Here is a 20,611-nt window from a genome sequence, read left to right as displayed (position 1 = left end):
GCGTCGTAAGGGTGAAGCACCTCCAAGAAAATTCAGTCAACAAAAGAGGTGATGGCCACGATCTTTTGGGATTGTGAAGGAATTGTTTTGATAGATTTTAAAGAAACTAATACCTCTGTCAATGGTAAATATTATGCAACATTATTACATAAATTGCGAGACTGCATATTTGTAAAACGTCGAGGAAAACTCACCAGAGGCGTGCGTCTTTTGCACGATAATGCACCTGTCCATACTTCTGGTGTTGCACAAGCTGCCATTTTAGAGTGTGGGTTCCAACAGATAGATCATCCTCCCTGTAGTCCAGATATGGCCCCCAGCGACTATTATTTGTTTGGATATTTGAAAAAGGACTTACATGGACGGCGGTTTAACGACGAAGTTGAGTTAAAAGGGGCTGTTTTAGCTCATTTTGCAGACAAACCAAAAGAATATATTTTTAAAGGGATTGAGTTGTTAATAAAGAGATGTAATAAGTGTATTGAAGTTAAGGAAGATTATATTGAAAAATAATAAAAAAATGTTACTCGACTTTGTTTCTTTCATATTCAGGCCGGGAAATTTTGGCGCTGTCCTGGTATATCCACACAAAAGAGCACAGAGACCAATCATCTAACTAATACTATAATGTTTCACACTCACCAATAAGAAATTCTTTTATAAACTGAGTAATGGCAGAATTTTTAAATATTTCTCTCTTCGTTCGTCCTTTCAAGTTTCGTCATGAATCAATTACGCACCTGCACTGTACCGCATAGCAACTAAACTTATCTGGAAAATATAGATCTCGTTAAACGTATGTATTCTCTTCTGACCAAAAAGTTTTTTTTCTATTTATTATTCTCTCCCTTGAAATCTTAGATTCCAAATTATTTTTTCAACAACATAAATTACAAATTTTATTAGCAAAAATAACCCTCCCTTAATAAACATCTCTATATCTATTATTAGAAATCCGATTATTCAACTACTCTGTCCATAACAGCACTATGAAGAGTAACAGAAGTAAATAATGCTATTCTGTTTTCAAATGGCAGGCTTTATTAATAGGCAAGTAAAGGTTTTCAACAGGACTCGCGCCTATCTTAGCCTATATCACGCGTAAGTTCATAGAAGAATAAATTTTGCTTCTGTGATTTGGAGCCCTAGGCATAACGTATACAGAAATAGGATTGAAAATTTACAGATATATTTTTTAAATGCATCTCTTACAAATATCATCTTAATGTATCATAAACTCTTAACATGTCCTCAAGATTCCCATGTTTTTTTTATAATTTATATTAATGATGTAGTAAAATGTGTTCAGCAGAGTGAGTTTTGTTTGTATGCTAATGGCTTAAAAATTATTAGACAAAGTTCTTCAACTTCCGATTGCGTAATTTACAGGAAGATATTGAGTGCTTTCGATCGTACTGTAAAAATAATGGTCTCTCTATAAACATCGAAAAATGATGTGTCAACAGAAGTGAGGGATCTCGGATTGATATTGAACGAGAAGCCAATATTTCAGCTCGCATCAATACTGTCATTCTGTATTCAAATGCTAGGCTTTATTAATAGCCAACGGGGCTTATAGTAGAATAATTTTTGTGTCAGTCATTTATAGCTCTAGGTATAACGTATACAAAAATAGGATTGAAAGTTTACAGAGAAAACATTTGAAATGCCTCTTTTACAAAGAACGTCTTAATTTAATAGCCCTAGACTTAAGAAAGCATGAAAGTAGCTTATTCAATTATTGAGCGCTTGTTATTTGATATAGGGGGTCAAAATTTCCCATAAAGTATAATATAAATAAGACCCTAGGATGAAGAATATACTGAAAGGTTTTTATTAGAAATTTATTCATTCTAATTATTAAATACTATTTAAAGTAACCAAACTTCTTAAAAAGGCAAAACAGATTAACAATATAATATATAAAACACCAAAACATTATAAAAATCACAATAGACTTACAGCCGAGTTTGAAAATTTCCATTTTCGAGCGCTGCTATGAAGTTTCTGTTTGACAGAAGTGTGGGAGGTAAGAATACACTATGAATTCTTGTCATGCCTTTATTTAGTGTTATAACTTCAACTGCTGGGGACTGCAAAACTGCTTAGACCTGGACTTATACACAATGATTGGCATTAATAAAAACTGAGTACATACTGATGGCAAGTGGTCAAAGAAAATCGAAATGGATGCTAAGAAATTGAGCACATACTTACGTTTGGTATGAATAAACTTTTCTTGTTTAAACGAACATGTACTTTAGCTTTTTAAGTACGTGCTCCGGATGACAGTGAGCGCTATAATTTTGTACAATGCTATTGAATAATATTCCATACTTTTGTCAAAATCAAACATACCCGATATTAAAAAAAAAGAAACCAAATGCATTTTCTGAAATAAAAGGATGCATACGAAGTGCATTTGGAATAGAGAAGTTTACATTTACAGTAGCTGTACAGTGCGTAAAAGTGTAGTAATTTATAAGCATTTTAAATAGTTGTTTATTCTCATATTCATCACAAGGATAGAATTGTTAAATTTCTAACTATTATGTAGCTAGAACATCCAAGACTTCTTTGATAATAAGAAAACCTGTAAGAAACAGGAAAAAAATCAGCATTGCAAGGAAAAACTGCTAGAAAGTGATGAAACTAGAAACCTTACTGCACCAGAACTTCAATGTTTAGTTCTTTTGGAACAGTTGTCTTTGGGTTTGCAAAAGAAATAGGAATACCGATAAAAACATTATTTTTGGCTCTTTTTCAACTTTGGCAAAAAGGTACTATAAAGTTTTAGAAAAAAATAGCCGAAACACGTAAAATGAGAAATTTAGTACTTAGTACTGCCGCAAACCAGCAATTCTTCTTGTGATTACGTCTCTTTTTGGCTGTCTTATCTGGCACAGAATTGTCTCACTCAAATCTACAATCTGCATCATCGTCCACATTTTCCAGAATAGGGAAATCTTCATCGTTGAGTTATTTTCCAAAATGTTATGCATAATAAAACAGCTCAATTCAAGAGATTGCACTTTTTCTGTTTTTACTGGAATTTCTTGTTGAAGTATAGGAAAACGCTGCTTTAGTTAACCAAAACACCTCGAATCAAACATCCCTGCAACTGTTCTGCAGATGATGGTAACTTTATCCATGCATTTGATTTTCTTATTATAGCGTGCATTATTTTTCCAACTTTTAACGAAACTGTTGTTTGGTGCACACCTATATCATCAGCCACCTACCCTCACCAACGTAACTTAGAAAAATTTTCAGTTTTTCGGTAGCACTTTAAGCACCACCTCTACTTTTAAACTCGTCTCAAAAAAGGTTAAATCTATACAAAACTCGATAATCCACACGTCGATAGCCCGTCTGAACTCTATAATCCTTTCGTGCACAAGCCACAGGCATAAATTTGATTTGATCATTCTAACGAGGTAACTTATTTGAGTAACTGCTTTAGTTCTGTAGTGTATTTTTAGTTTTATTTATACCAAAAATCGAAGTAAGTAAGTAAGTACTTAGAAAAATAGCAGATGCTCTGTTATTCAGCATCTCCGTCATCATTTTATTCATACTCCATGATTTTATGCAAGAAGTAGGTACTTAATTTTATTCATATCACAAATGATTCTTTAAGTAATATACTCACTCTTAAACTTTTGGATACAATTCGTAATCTTTTATTGACTTTATTTTTTTAAAAGTAGGCTACAAAATAAATCAATAAATAAATAGAAAAATTCTATATTTTACTTATCAACAAATAAATAGAATAACAAAAAGGAAGAAATACCTTTTCTTTGCCTTCTCTATGTATACTTTTAGTATATTTATACTTTTTTTATTTTATATTACTTTTATTTATTTCATTTTTATTGTATTCTTTATTTTTCTATGCTGGACTCAATTCATCGCTTTTATTATTTTCTCTAAAATCTTTTTGTTCTATTGTCAACTAAGGTTCGCATTTTATTATGTAATTCAATTGTAATTCTTAAGAGGACACTGTTGTGGGTTTAACCGATTGTATTCCAAAGAACAAATAAATAAATAAATAGAATCCAGTATAGTGCTAAGCTCAATTCTGGTATTCAAAATTTTCACGTATTTTCGTAAAACTCGAAGTTATTATCTGGTTTTCAAAATTCCGCGCTTGAAAATGATGGCGAAACGTTCCCCACAGGTCAGCGTTGGTTGTACCGTCCGGACGGGTCATAATCATCGCCTTAACCATTTCGACCGATTGAATTTTTAAATCTCTCCCGGCGTAACAATAAAACAGTGATTTGTGAGATGCATAAATTTGTTTTGTGGCTACACGCACATATATATGTATTTTTTAAAGGTCGGCGTCTTTTGATCATTTTTTTAGTCGTCCGGCATCCATAACGAAACTGGGTTTGGTCTCGCGCGGTGGACTGCAGTGGCGGAACAGTGTCGAGTTTGACGCCAATGTAGGGCAACTACGTATTGATGTACCGGGCGGTCAATGTTGGAAACGGTTGATAAAAAACACAGAATTTTTCAAAGAAACTTCCACAGGCTACTGTAATACTTTTTACGAAACTTCTGGATTCTTTCTGCGTCTATTTTTGCTGAGTCGAACTTGATGACGTTTCGCCAATCATCCTGATGGCTTCTTCAGAGCTTGACTGAAACTGGCTAGTATTTTACTCTGTACCTGCTTATATATTGTTTGAGGGGGGGTGGGGGGGCTAAATGAGGAGCATAAACACCGTCTCTGATGACTGATTTCCATATTGGTGACAGGTAGAGACCTGAGTCGCGGTTAAGCTTGTTAGGTTGTTTATAGATTTCTATAGACTCTCGCATTTTTCTTTGGTATAAGAACTAATTACATGCAAGAATTTTAGTTTTATCGAATAAAATTTTATGTGCGGTTTCATGAGTGTGTTCGGCAACAGCTGATGAGTTTATTTGTCTTAGTCGTAAGGCTCTTTCGTGTTTTTGAGTCTAGTTGATATTTTTCGTCCGGTCTCTCCAATGTATTCTTTGCCGCATATGTATGTAAGCTCCTGGCATCTCAAATCGAATTTTGTCTTTGACGGACCGAAGATGATGAGACATTTTTTGACAAGTGGTAAATCTGGTTATCAACTCTCTTGTTTACAGAGCCGTAAAATTGTCTCAGCCCGAGTCACTGAACCCAGAATTAAAACACCTTACCTCTGCTCTTCTCTCTAATAATTTCCACATTAAAGACCTTAAGCGTTCCATCAAAAAATACTCTTCACCACAACCTTCCAATAGCAATGAGGCCGAAAGCAATCCTACACTTGCCACTATGGTCCTTTCTTACATTCAAAACATCACTGACTACATATCAAAAGTTCTAAAGAAGTATAACATCAAAACCAGATTTACCACTTGTCCAAAAATCTCTCAACATCTTCGGTCCGTCAAAGAGAAAATTCCATTTGAGGTGGCAGGAGTTTACAGCATTCCATGTCTATGCGGCAAAGAATACATTGGAGAGACCGGAAGAAAAATATCAACTAGGCTCAAAGAACACGAAAGACAAATAAAATCATCAGCTGTTGCCGAACACACTCATGAAACCGGACATAAAATTTTATTCGATAAAACTAAAATTCTTGCATGTAATTAGTTCTTCTACCAACGAAAAATCCGACAGTCTATAGAAATCTATAAACAACCTAATAATCTTAACCGCAACTCAGGTCACCAATTTGGGAATCAGTCATTCGAGACGTGGTTTATGCCCCTCATTTTGCTCCGCCCCCTTCAAACAATATATAAGCAGGTACAGAGTAAAATACGAGCCAGTTTCAGTCAAGCTCTGAAGCCGCCAACAGGATGATTGCCGAAACGTCAGCAATCCTACTTTTGCCACTGTGGTCCTTCCTTACATTCAAAACAACACTGACCACATATCAAAAGTTCTGAAGAAGAATAACGTCAAAACCAGATTTACCACTAGTCCAAAAATCTCTCAGCATGTTCGGTCCGTCAAAGACAAAATTCAATTTGAGATGACAGGAGTTTGCAGTATTCCATGCACATGAGGCAAAGAATACATTTTAGAGACCGGACCAAACTATCAACTAGATTCAAAGAACACGAAAGAGCTTTACGACTAAGACAGCTGATGAGTTTACAGCTGTTGCCGAACACACTCATGAAACCGGACATAAAATTTTATTAGATAACACTAAAATTCTTGCATATAATCAGTTTTTCTGCCAACGAAAAATCCGAGAGTCTATAGAAATCTATAAACCACCTAACAATCTTAACCGCGGCTCAGGTCTCTACTTGTCACCAATATGGGAATCAGTCATCCTAGACGGTGTTTATGTCCCTCATTTAGCACCGCCCCCGTCAAACAATATTTAAGCAGGTACAGAGTACAATACGAGCCAGTTTTAGTCAAGCTCTGAAGAAGCCAACAGGATGATTGGCGAAACGTCAGCAAGTTCGACTCAGCAAAAGCCGAAGCAGGAGCAATCCAGGAGTTTTGTAAAAAGAAACCAGAAGTTTCTAGAGGAGCCGTAAAAACTTTACCGCTACTATGCAAATCGAATAGAAGGGTCGGAAGTGGTATGATTTTCTCATCTTTGTTCTAACGCAAGCTGCAGACGCCGTGACAACGCGGCAACATTGTCCATTTCGCTTTATTCCCTCACAATTTAGAAGTAACTTTGTTGCACTTGAGGTTTAACCTAAAAATTCTAATTAGGCAATCAACTAAATAACGTTTCTTTAAAGGCAAAATTGTTTGTTGTTTTGTGTCTGTGTAAACTGCTTAAGTTTTTTTTTAACTATAAAAGGTTGTTAATTTTTGGTTTGAAGTGAATTTTTCTATTCATATCTCTTGGGTATTGTATAAAAACATTCGTTTTCTTAGTGTAGTAATACTCTTAATAACATAAAATATGACAACTTGTATTGTGGTTGGTTGTGGAAACCGTTCAAACTGCGATTGAGTAACTTTTTTTGCAGTGCAAGCTATTCAATAGAACAAACTGCTAAGAAAAACCGAAATCAACTTAGTTTTGCAGCCAAAAGAATTGAAGATTTGCATGATACATCAAATATATTATATATATTATTATATTATGCCGTGGTTCATTTGTTAATGTTTGAAAGCATAAAATTAATTTTACAATGATGTCTATTTTTCAAATTTGAACCACTACGCACAAGTTATAATGACATAACAATCAAGTGTGTACTACTTACATCTGTTTAAATGAAAAGAAGAAGTAAAAAGCACTATCGTTTCAATAAAAATGTACTTTATTTCTACAAATCTATTTTGAACATTTTTTGCAATACCAAGATGTATTGCGAACAGTTACTAAATTTACACATTCAAAATGAAACCATTGTGTTACACATGTTTGTTCTTCAGACTGGATCATGGCTATACAATCGTTAACTACATTACAAATATAATAATGGGTAACTTCGGCAGCTCCCATTTCATTGGTGGAAAATTTACCCAAGGATTTTGGCGTTATGACTTCAGCATGGTACTGAAGAGGAATTTTTGATTTTTTATGCCATAATTCGAAATTTGGATAAATTCTTTGTTTAAAGAAATATTTGAATCTGCATTTGATATTAAAAAATATAATCCGTTTTCAAACATACTTGTCCTTCACTTTTTAAAAGGCACGAACTTTTTAATTGTTTCACAAAACACCAATCTGTCTGGAAATGCAGCTGGTTCAGGACATTTCATGTCTTACAGTAGTACTCACTTTTAAAACATAATTTTAAAACATTGTCAGATTTATAAGCTTGCAAACTTTTAAAAGACTTCATCTGCTCCTTAGTGTAAAAGGCATAGGAAAACAATAAATAATTTAGAACATTATTAATTAATTATTATTAATTGAATAGTCTAAACTATCCATGAGTAAAATAAATGGATCTAAACCACCTACTAATTGTAGTTTCATCTGATAAACACAAAAAAACATTTCATAAGGTAAGCAGAACTGACTATTTTACAGTTTTTTAATATTACCTTTCACCAATATCGTAATAATTTCTTTCAATAATGACTCTCCATCTCAAAATAACTAACACACAAAATAGGACCATGCAAAAATCGATTTGAATATTTCAAAACTCACCACACAAATGATTTTCTGACCAACAACAATTGTTTGCCCTAGACTGCCATATTTGATCACGTGGTTTGGATTGCCAAATTGCATTGTCGTTTTTAATAACTCCTTTTTTTATACTTCTTGATATTTTATTTCAGATGGTAGTATTATAAACATATAATACCGAAACTCAGTAGTTGCTCCTTCAACTGGCACAGTCTAACTTAAAATAAGCTACCTTACTGAACCAGGATGTGGCACAAAAAAAACAAAACAAAAAAAAAACAAAATTGGTGATGACGCCCTATCTTCGCTAAAATAGGCATGAGAAAAAATGGAAAAAAATACAAAAGAAAATGAAAAATCTCTGCAGCAAATTCTGAAGATGAATTATATATATATTTAATTATAAACTTATTAAGAATTTAAATTTAGCAGGTTATTAGGTATTGAATTATAATATTTTACGGCGTTATTATTAAAAATCCCTAGCCCTAACAGCATTCTTGTTACAAATTTTGCGCCTGAACAATATTCGTTCGCGAATGGAGGAAGGAGTATCGGGATCTAGTATTTGTCTATTGCCCTTTGAAATATGTTTTTTAAATGTTTTTTAAATTAAAGCTCGCTATCTAAACAAATATGCAAGTTCTTAGTATTATTAATGAAGTGAAGCACTGCGCCATCATTGAATAATTTTTCATCCTATTCATCGTCTTTTTTGATGGAATTTGGCAGCGTTGAATAACCTCGCTTTTTGAAAAAGCAATCTTTAATAACGAAGTGGTAAATATTGAATGAAAGTGGACCATCTGGTCAAAGGCATGATGTTATAAGAAGAAAATTATATTCCCTCTGTTAAAACCAGATTGTTCTTACTTTGGATACACTGAAAAGGATTCTAGAAGAGTGTGAAACCAATATAATTATTAGCCATAGAGTCATTTCTAATTTGCCACTTAAATACCGCAATATCGGCAAAAACTTGGTTAGATACGCACGATACAGTTCCAAAGTATCACCTTAATTCACGCTATAATAGAAGAGATGTTATTTATTCCAAATATTCCGGATAACATTGTCATTGTAATGGATAACTCAAGCTATGAGAGAAGGCGATTTTTGGAAGTGTTAGCTTTGGTTAGTAAGCATATAAATGATATTTCAGATGTTTAAGTGCCCGATGATATTGACAAGTATAAATAGTGTACAAGAAACTAGCTTACTCTGGATTTAATTGCGATTCTGCTGTGTTCGATCAGACAGGAATTATTTCAGCAGGATCTGTGCCCGATCATTCAACCCAATAAGTCGTAATGTAGAAAGTAATGTATCATATCAAACACCCTACTAAAATCTAGCAGCAAAGCTATGGAAGTTTTTCAGGGTACTATTTTATTTTATGTGACAAAATTTCTTAATTCAATTTCACTAGAATTTTTGAGAATGTGGGTAGAATATCGTCTGAACGCAGATGCCCAAATTCAGTTGAATTATTAATCTTTGGAAGGGGAATAATTTCCGCTTGTTTCCAGACGAGTGCGCAGTGAGAGGATAATATAACATGTATTCCTGAATTATCTGGGCTATGTAGGGCACAATTTATTATTTTTTAATGAGTTTTATATGCTCCAAAAAGCTTCGGTTTTAATATTTTTAATTATATTAAAGATCTGACCATCTGTCACCAAAGTAAAATTAAAATGGTGGGTAATATTTTCTAAAATTTTATTATTATGATACTTCCTTAGAGCGGTATTCGGGGTATTAGCAAATTAATTATTCAGAGCGTCGGCGTTGTTTAAACTTTATGTAATAACTTTTTTTTTTGTATTTAATTAGATCGAGTTTTTAAAGCTCAATCTATTTCTCCTTAATTCCAAAATTTTGAAATTTATTTTGTAAATAAGTCTTTGCATCAATTTCATATTTTCAGTCATTCGTGAAGCATATTTAATGTTCTAATTAAAGACGGTTTTAAGAGTGAAACAAAATTAGATATTGGATAAAGAAACGTAATAAAAATATCAATTCTTTATATTTTTAAAACATCTCATCAGTCCGTCCTGCTCTTGGAATACGGATTGGTCAAGTGCCCATAGCGATATGATCTGAGACATACTATACTAGAATACACTAAAATATCTGAAGCAAGGTAAACAAAATCAATAAGGATTATTCACAAAATCTAAATATTTATCCAGTCACATTTCATTTCATTTCACATAGCAAGATTTATTTCAGCAATTAGATAATACTTTCAAAAATATATCAAATACACAACGAATTTGAGAAATTTCTACGTGCATCTGTTCTATCTAATGCAAGTTAACTTACTAGTTACGGCTAAGCTCTTATTTATATTGAAATTAAATTTATCACTTTGGCTTTTTCCACTTGATTTTATTCACACTTAATTTATCACTTCCAAAATGTCACAGTCAATACCAAACACTCAGCAGTAATAAAGCTTCTTATTTTTTTATATTTTGCCAATTTAATAGAAGGGCGTTGTATATTCCAGGCGTTGCAAACAGAAGGCCGATTGTTCCTTTACGAATTCGAAGATTTAGTAGCATGCCGACTCGCTTCAGTAAACAATTCTTTTGAACGGTATAGTTGGTTTTTGAATAACATTACTTTTAAAACCCGTTTCTAATATTCTAATCGGCCGCTGCTCAAGAGCCCTATTCCTTGGCAACACCCCGAACACACATAACATAAAATAAGATTGATTCTACTAAAGATTTACATATTCTAAGGGAACTCTTTGACAAATTTTGACACATTGTATAAAATGTATGGAATAATTTGCAAATTTTCACAGCACTTACATGGTCATCCCATTGAAGGTTTTCATCAAAAACTACCCCTAAATATTTTAAATTTTTGGTAGAATTTATGTGAAGATCGTATTTCCAATTCGTGTTATAGCCTGAACAATCAAAATTATGAATTTTTATTCTTTGCAAGTCTGGAGCACTAGCTTTCGTTACGGTATAACTAAGAATTGGTTTTACCTAAGTTAGGGAGGCCATAATCTAGCCATTTTTTTACCAGACTTAGTAATGCTTGATATTTCGCAAAGGCTTCTTTCCAACTATAATGAATCGTATCATCCGCGTAGCAAACAATATTCCATTCATATATAATGTAAACAAGATTGACGCCAGAACAGGGTCTTGCGGCACACCAATACCCACCGGAAGAGATCTGGTTTTAGCCCTTTGATACCTGAGTTTTCAGTCTCTCCAATAAGATACAGTGCGACACACATTGTCGATTGCCTTGGCCAAATCGCTGCCGGTATGTTGATCAACGCATCTCCCGTGCCTACTTTTTTCCTAAAACCAAATTGATTGGTGTTGGAAAAAGTTTTTTTTAAGTTTTTTAATATAATTTCAATACACTTTTCCAGAACTTTACACTATGCACTAGTGCAATTGGTCTATTCGACCTTTGGTCTCTCGAACCTGATTTATATTGAGTTATAATAATGGATTCCTCAAAAATGGCCGGGAAGACTTCTACGGAGAATCCTAGGTTAACCAAATATAGGAGCATTGGATATCTCCAAAATCTGAATCCATATTCTTGAGCGATTTTATTATTTCTATTAATTATTTGTCTAGTACTGGCGACTAGTATAGTCAAATTACATTTTCTCCTGTTTAAAACTTACACTTTTTGGTAGATATGTTGATCCTCCCGCAAGCTTCCCTTCCACATGTCAAAATACAGTGCTCTTGGTCGGCTTAACAAAGTTGTAAGCAGTTGACGGTAACATATAAATTTGTGATTAGTTTCTATATCACATGAATTTAGATGAGATTGTTTTTTCAGATATTCTCGAAACCGGTCATAAAATTTATATATAATATATAATATAAAAGCAGGTACAGTTACAGTTAAGCTCTGAAGAAGTCAACAGGATGATTGGCGAAACGTTAGCTACTTCGAGTCAACAAAAACCGATACAGGAGGAATCCAGAAGTTTTATAGTTTTAGTCTTAAAGACAGAATTATACCAGTTGCTTTTTTTTTTTTCTGCCGATAATCTATTATACATACTTAAGGAGTTAATGAACTTAGTAACACAATCTATTCTCAAACACCACACTTTATCAGCCCTCAAAAGTAAGTAATGTGGATGTTATGAACTTATGACTACCACTGTAAGCTTTGTGCAATTTTACATTTAGAAGAATGGCAGCTCCGCAAGACAATTGCATTGCACTCTTTGCCGGTTTTTGAAGATATATGATCTAGACATGATTTTAATTATTTTTAATTCTTGTTGCACACTTTGTTTATTTTTATAACGTTCAAGTACTTTTCGAGATCTTGGTTATATTATTGTCCGTTGAAGTATCTATGTTTGCATCACCGCAGAATATTTCGGTCATACATTTATTAAGGCTTGAACAATATATTTCTAAGCTATCAATAAAGAGTGTTTTTTGGATAGCGTGGCCTCTATAATAGCCTGTTTGCCCCATCTGCTGGTCATTCTTGATAATTAACACCCTAAGAAAATTACATAACTAAAGTAACCTAATATAGAAAACACAAAATACAAAACGAACGTTTAACGAACATTTATGACCATTTTTAATTATGACGGGTAGTCTAAAAAAAAAAAACATTCAATGAACAAATTAGTTAAAGGTGTCAACATGTCGACGACCACCCTGTATACCGAAGGTACTCGCTGAGGCCCGTGTCGGAAAACGCCACTGCCCGTTGTGTAACACCCGGCATGGGCATAAGCATTAAATACGGTATTGTAAACTGAAATGTTAACAGTCGGGCAGTTTCTTGTTTGAAATTCGTAACCGTTGTTTATAATAATTTCGAATGTCGTCCTATGTAAGGAAACGAGGTCTGTCATCTTTGGCGCCAGCGGAATTGCTTTTACTTATTTATTCATTCACGAGGTATAACCCCATTAAATAGCCCATGGTTTAACCAGGAACATACGTTAAATGAAATAATTAAAAAAAGCTATTTATTCAGTTGGAACCTTAATAACTATTTTAATATGTGCTAAGTTAGTTAAAAAATTTCTGTATGTCTTGTCTGCATGACATCGTATAATATGTAATAAATTTAAAATAAATACGCCAGAAAAATATTAATAACAAAAACAAGTCCCTGCGTTTTTGTTAATTATTTTTGTAAGTAAAGTATCTAATGTAGTAGGTCCTAATACGCCTAGTATGCCTCTACGCCTTACTGCGCAAATATCGCAGAAACTATGTGAAGTGACCGACTAAAATAAGGAAAATATACAGGGCGGGTCAAAAAGTAGATGTCCATGTTAACAAGATTTTTTTAAATACATTTTCGAATTATTTGTAAAATTTCATGCATAATTCATGTAGCCTACCCCATACTTACCACTAAATTTTATGAGCAAAGGAAGCCACGTTTTCTTTCAATAGTACGATAAATAAACAAAATTGTAGATATTGGAGTACAAATAATCCCCGATGAATGAGAGAAAATCATACCCAACATCCATAAAAACTAAATATTTGGGCAGGGATTTTGAATAAAAAAATTATTCGACCTTTTTTGTTTCATCTTACTGGAACCCGATATTACTAATTTCTTTTTCTTTCCCAAAAAGCGTAAATATTTTAATACGGTATTTCCATTACAGTGGGTTACCAGAAGGGGAGCAATATATTCAAAATCAAAAGAGTTTAAGAGTATTGTGTTGCAAGGGTTTTGGACCGATTGCCAAGAAGTCCAAAACTAAGAAAATAATTTCTTTGAAATGCCCTGTTTCTATAAATTTTCCCTTAATTTTACTCATTGTAATGAATCTTTCTTCATATTTTACGCTAATCAACACTTTCTTTACTGACAGAAATGAAATGAAAGCGGTACCGTAAAAAAAGCATGTATGTAAATCGAATTGTGTTGTTGTACTAATCTTTAGAATTGGCAAAAGAAATGGTCTAACGACAAAGATGAAATTTTATTCGACTCGCAAGTAAAACTGTTTTGTTTCAATATTTTTAGAAAATTTATTTGAACAACGATTGAAAGGACTCATCAGATTAATTACCACTGCTTTTATAAATCGAACAACAAACATATTATAAAAAAAAAACAAAAAATAAGTTATAAAACCTTTTTAAAGAACAGTTATCTAGTAATTTTGACCATATGGTATGTATAAAATATCATAGGCTCCAAATTATTGCAGTAATTAAGAAAATAATTCCCAAACAAATATTTTAGCATTTTTTTATTTGAATACACAGGCAATTTTCATCGTCTCTGTTGACAAAGGGATCTTTTTCAGATTCAGAATCCAATTTACAGGCTTTCTAATTTTCCGTTTTGCCATAGGTCTACTATCATTTTCTTTTTTGTGGGTGTCGGCTGCACGGATTTAGTAGCCTCCTTTGCTTTGAATTCTTTGGGATTTTTGAGGATCTGTGGGTGGAAATTAAGCTGCAAGCATCTGTGTATATTCTGCTGTGTTGTGTATATGCACCTCCTGAATCAAGTGTTGAGAATCTCAATGCGCACCTAAATAAAATTTCTAGTATTGTGCAGATGTGTCCTGCAAAAAAATGTGTTATTTTGGGGGATTACAATGCTTCGAAAGTAAAGTGGATATTCGATAGTGGCGATAGTTGTTACGTACCCTCAGAGATATCTGGATTATATGGTGAGTCACTCATTGATTCTTTCAATTTAATTAATGTTGATCAATTCAATGGCGTCTCTAATGATAACGCAGGATTTTTGGACTTGGTCTTTAGTAATTTTAAAACTGTTAGCGTGACGAGGTCCCTTTTGTAGTGGAAAGAGTTACTCAACATAAATATTTTGATTGATACAAACATACAGGAATCACTTAAAGGAAAGTCTAGTTTTGAGAAATTGAAATACAGGTATGCAAACTATGGGGTAATAAACGTAGAGCTGTCATGTATTCCGTGGTTGGATCTTTTTAAAGACTTGAAAGTTGAGGACTGTGTACATATTTTCTATGAAAGGGTTTACGGGGTGGTCACGGATAGTGTTCCGAAGAAAAAAGTAAATAATAAATTTCCTACTTGGTACATTCCAAGTACGAGAGCGCTTATTAAAGAAAAATATAAACTGCACCAAAGATGGAAAAAGTACAAGAATCCTGTTGATTACGTCATATTCTCTAATTTGCGAAGGAAGGTCAGAGCTGCAATAAGCACAGACTACAAAAACTATGTTAAAAACACTGAGAGTAATCTGAAAGATAATGTGAAATCATTCTGGAGCTTTGTAAATAATAAAAAAAAATCAAAAAACATACCAAAATCAGTAACGTATCAAAATCGTAGTTTTTATACTAATGCGGATATCTGTGCAGCATTCTCTGATTTGTTTTCGAGTGTCTATGAACCTGATACAACTCCTTCGAGAATTCCGTTGTTAGAACCGCCATGTGACACTGTTGTTTTAAATTTCATATCCGAGGACCAAATCAGGATCCAGCTAAGTAAGCTTGATATAAATAAAGGCCCTGGATCTGATAACCTACCCCCGATATTATTCAAATCATGTGCTGAATCTTTAGTGCAGCCACTTTTTATTATTTCCAACTATTTGGAAGTGTGCCAAAATAATACCTGTGCACAAGAGTGGCAGCAAGGTTGACGTCACAAACTACCGACCTATATCTATTCTTTCCGTTCTAGGGAAAATGCTGGAAGCTATAATTACCAATGAGTTATTTTTCAAATTAAAACACGCTCTTGGAGATACACAACATGGTTTTTTTAGGGGTAGGTCGGTTGCTACCAATCTCTCACTATATGTCCAGGATGTTTCTGAGGCGTTAGATAATAGGGTGCAGATAGATGCCGTGTACACCGACTTCTCAAAAGCTTTTGATAAGGTTCACCACCCAACAATGTTGATCAAATTAAAAAATTTCGGTGTACACGGTTGTCTTTATAAAATTCTTCAATCCTACATCAGTCCTCGGACTCAGTTTGTAGAATTGAATTCTGCAAAATCCCAAACGACCCGCATCACATCTGGAATTCCTCAAGGGTCCCATTTGGGACCATTGTTATTTTCACTGTTTATCGCAGATGTCAGTAAATGTTTTCTTTTTGCTAAATCAGCATCATACGCAGATGATCAGAAATCATACGCGCCCGTGAAAAGCCTTAATGACTGTCATAAGTTTCAAGAAGATCTTGATCGTTTTTATGAATACTCTGTAAAAAATCGTCTATTTTTAAATATTGATAAATGTTACTGTCTTAAGTTCAGCAGACGGATAAATGATATAAACTTTGACTACACATTCAATGGTGTAAAAATAAAAAAAGTAGAGCAGATTAGGGATCTTGGAATAACTATAGATGTAAAATTAAGTTTTGATATCCACATTGAGAATATAGTAAAAAAAGCTTATAAAAATTTAGGTTTTATATTAAGAGTTAGCAAGGAATTTCAGGATCACAAATCGCTTATTATTCTATACAATTCCTACGTTCGATCTCACCTTGACTATGGCGGTGTGATATGGAGTCCTCAGTATCATAAATATATAGACAGAATCGAGAGAATACAAAAAAAGTTTGTTTTCCATTTAAATTTTAGATTTAACCGTAACTTACTAACTCATTCGTATGAAGCTAGTCTTAATTTCTACCATATACTGAAGTTATCTGTTAGAAGAATTCTCTCCAGTGCTATATTTTTGCATAATATTATTAATAGTAGGATTGACTGTCTTTTACTGTTGGAAAAACTATCCTTCAATGCCAGAGTCGTTATAACAAGAACTCCTTCATTATTTTACGTGCCTAGATTTAACACAAACTTAGGTAACAATTCCCCAATATCTCTTTTACATAGACATTACAATAATTATTTTTCGCACATTGACATCTTTGCGTTATCACTTAATTCGTTTCGAAATCAAGCAATTAGGGTTTTTCTATAAATTTATTTTAATTTTTGATTTGTTTTCCTTATTTTTTCACATTTGTTTTTTGTAATTCACGCACTTAATATACAGTGTTAGTTTTGGTTTAGTTTGGTAAGTTTGATTGTTATTATTATTATTTTTTTTTTATCTTCTGCTTATCGTAGATATAGGTAGGTACCTACTTATAAGTTTTACTTTGTTAATTAAATAATGGTATAATTGTTAGTGTGTCCTTGTAAATTGTGAAGTTAGTTCTTCATGTTAGGGCACCTTTGTAATAAATAAATAAATAAATAAAATAAATAAATAAATAAATAAATAAATAAATAAATAAATTCTTCCATATTAGGCGTTGAAGTTACTACGAGCACGTTCTGTCTTTTACGGGTTTTCTTTTACCTTGTCTAGTTACAGATGCTCGATAGTATGTCAATAGGGAATTGTAAAACTTTATTCGCCGTTTTAAGGTGCTAGTTGCACTCTTTTAGATGTTCAAACGTTATGGAAACCTTAAAGAATATTAGTGGTTTCCGAAGGTTCAAATACCGGTCTTCTTAAAACTATTGCGCGCATTTTGTATGGTTGATACTTTCTCATACGATTTGCCAAAAAGGTGTTTTTGTAAGTGAGTTACGATCCTGCCTGGATTCTGACTTAATTCTTTGATTAAAATATGTTTTTAGGGGACTAAACAACGAAACAGCCAATGGTTGAATTCTATGGCTGCAGTGGGCTGGCAGATAGAAGAGAATTATTCTGTTTGCTTTGGCAAAATTTAATGTGTCAATCAATTCCTTTGTGACCAATACGTCCGTCGTCGTCTCTGGAGGCTTTCGCGTGGGATTGCCTCACTCTTGCGTTACACCTACGGTGCCGATTGGTCCCCATCAGTGAGCTCATTTTTTCATGTTCTTTCGAGGGAATATAAGAAACGGAGGTACAACATTGCCTGTTGCGCCCATACAATACACAGCAGTTACGTTGGACTTTCTCGGCACATGTGATGACTCCAACTTGTTTACGTCCAGCAGTTGCAACTATCTCCTGAGGCTTACGAACGGTAGATAAACCCGTCTAATCAACATTGTAGATACGAAGCGTTGAAATGTTTTTGTTTTCTCCAACTTCTTGTAGTATTTTAAAAAACCGTTTCAGCTGAGGCTTGTTAAAGGTCTGTTCTCTAGTAGCAGAAGTTGGTTTCGTCTTTCTTAAGCTGATATATTTATTTCTTTGTCAAAATGGAGATAACCATTCTTGACCTGCTCTTTTTTTCTTATTAAAACGATACTAAAACCTTTTCTTTTTCTGCTGATTGATAATAATAATAATGAATTTTATTGCCAAACAGTTCACACCAACTGCAGGAGAATATGTGATAAAACAATCACAATAGAAATTTGGAATACAAATTACTCGCTGAAACGGCACAAGAAGGAGAAAAAAGAGAAAAAGAAAAATATAATAACACCATAATAAAAATAATAAAATAAATTGGGCAATCGATGCTGGGGGGAATACGCAATAATTGGTTAAGGAAATTCTTAAGTTGAACGTCAGAATATGTCTTGCATTTCCTCTCGGAACCCGAAAATTAATCTGGGCAAGTAAGTTCGTGGGGTCAACACGATCATGCAACAATCTACATAAAAATATTAGACTAGTAAGCCGCTTGAATATCAAACCTGTCTCGCAAGATTTTACCATCACCTTTCTGGGTAGACACCATCGGCCATAAACGCAGGAAACTTTACAAAACGTCTTTGGGTGCTTTAGATCTAACCAGCGAATAATAAAGCGTCTTTAGAGCAGCAACTCCAGAACATGCTGAGCAGTTACGAAAAATAGATCAAAGTAATTTAAGAGAAGAATTTACTATAACACTAATGTGTTGAACACACGAAAGCTGTGAATCGGAAGTCACACCCAAATCTCTAATAGAGCTACGGTAGTCTATAATCTTTAAAACCGTTTTCTATTAGGTTCTTGATTTAAGAATTATTTTTCTGAAGCATACGTTTTCGTACTGTTGCTTGATCAACTCCAAATGCTTTAGCCGCTCTCAGCAACATCCCATTTCATTTTTATTCACTGCCCTTGACATCGATACTTTACTCCAGCTCTGACCTTGGTATTGGTTTTTGTGCATATTGTGCATTCTTTTGACTTTACCATTTTCTCATAACTTTTGAAACCAATAAGATGATGAATTTTATTCTATCTCTGACTCACCCTGTATATATGTATATCTTCGAGGAGATTCGAGAGTGCGCCACCTACACGTTGAATAAAAAAAATCCAATTTTACGAGGTTAATCTAAGACATTCCTATAGTGTTACGAGCCGAGACAACACGGTGTAGATGTTGCGGAAAAATCGTACGTGGGTGGATCGAAATTACAAATTCACCTGACGATATGGAAGGCAATATTTGCCTGGATTGTGCCGGGAATCCTAGGGATATTTCCGTATCGCTTTGAGAAACATCTGACGAGAAGGCGTAGGGGCTATGACGTAAGAGGTTTGAATAATGCCGGCAATCCTTCACACAGTAAGTTGGAATCGACATCGATTTTATAGTTTCCAAAAATTACCAGAATTTTCAAGAGCTGATGACGTGTTTCTTTACCAAGAAAAGAAAACCGACCATACTCTATTTCGGGTAGATTCAGAGTGAAAAAGGAGAACTTATCATGGCAGCAGGTATATTTCCGCTCATTAATCCTGTGTGATAGAGTAAAGGAAAATAAATGACACTCTAATGACAGAATAATTACAAAACTTACTGTAGCGCCTTCATAGGTGTATTTGTTGTTGGCGATATTCGAATAAAAGGAAACATCTACCAATAATTTTCCACTATTAGTGAGTAAATAAGTTATGTTGAACTTCTGGTTTAATGGATCATATACTTATTAAACATATTTTTCATAATAATTAAATCATATTAATTACTATGGCCTCTATTTTATTTTTATAAGCAAATATAAGAATCTTCAATTTTTAAAATGTGCTGTACTGCATTTCCAGCTATAAACAGGTATATCATGATTCATATTTTTAATTAAATTTATTAAACAATGACACATTTGATTTAACTTGGTGCCACAAATTCGATTATAATGCATGTGCGTCAAAAATCGATTGTATGTGGAAAACTCAAGTAGAAGTTTGTAATTTGTTAAAAGCAAATTATCCAGAAATACTAAAGCACAATTGATAGAAAATTTATAGAAACGGGCCATGTCAAACAAATTATTTTATTAGGTGCTGAAAATGGCCACTATTAACTTTTTGATAATAGGCTGATGGGTTTACAAACCCTTAAAAAGCATTATTCAGGATATTTTCATTAATTTGTTTTATTTTCTGTCTAAATCATATAAATTTTGTTTTTTATTCACTTCTGATTTCAAGTATCCTCCGAGGAAAAATCCAGTGGAGTAATATCTGGAGATCTTACAGGTTATTCCGTCGGTCCCCTTCTACTAATCCATTATACGGGAAATACCGTTTTTAAATATTCATGCGCTTGCCCAGTAAAATAGGGCGGAGCACCATT

Source organism: Cylas formicarius, unplaced genomic scaffold, assembly GCF_029955315.1.
Source record: "Cylas formicarius isolate icCylForm1 unplaced genomic scaffold, icCylForm1.1 PGA_scaffold_8__14_contigs__length_24414737, whole genome shotgun sequence".
NCBI lineage: Eukaryota > Metazoa > Arthropoda > Insecta > Coleoptera > Brentidae > Cylas > Cylas formicarius.
The sequence above is the reverse complement of the archived record's forward strand: the minus strand, read 5'-3'. Positions refer to the sequence as shown.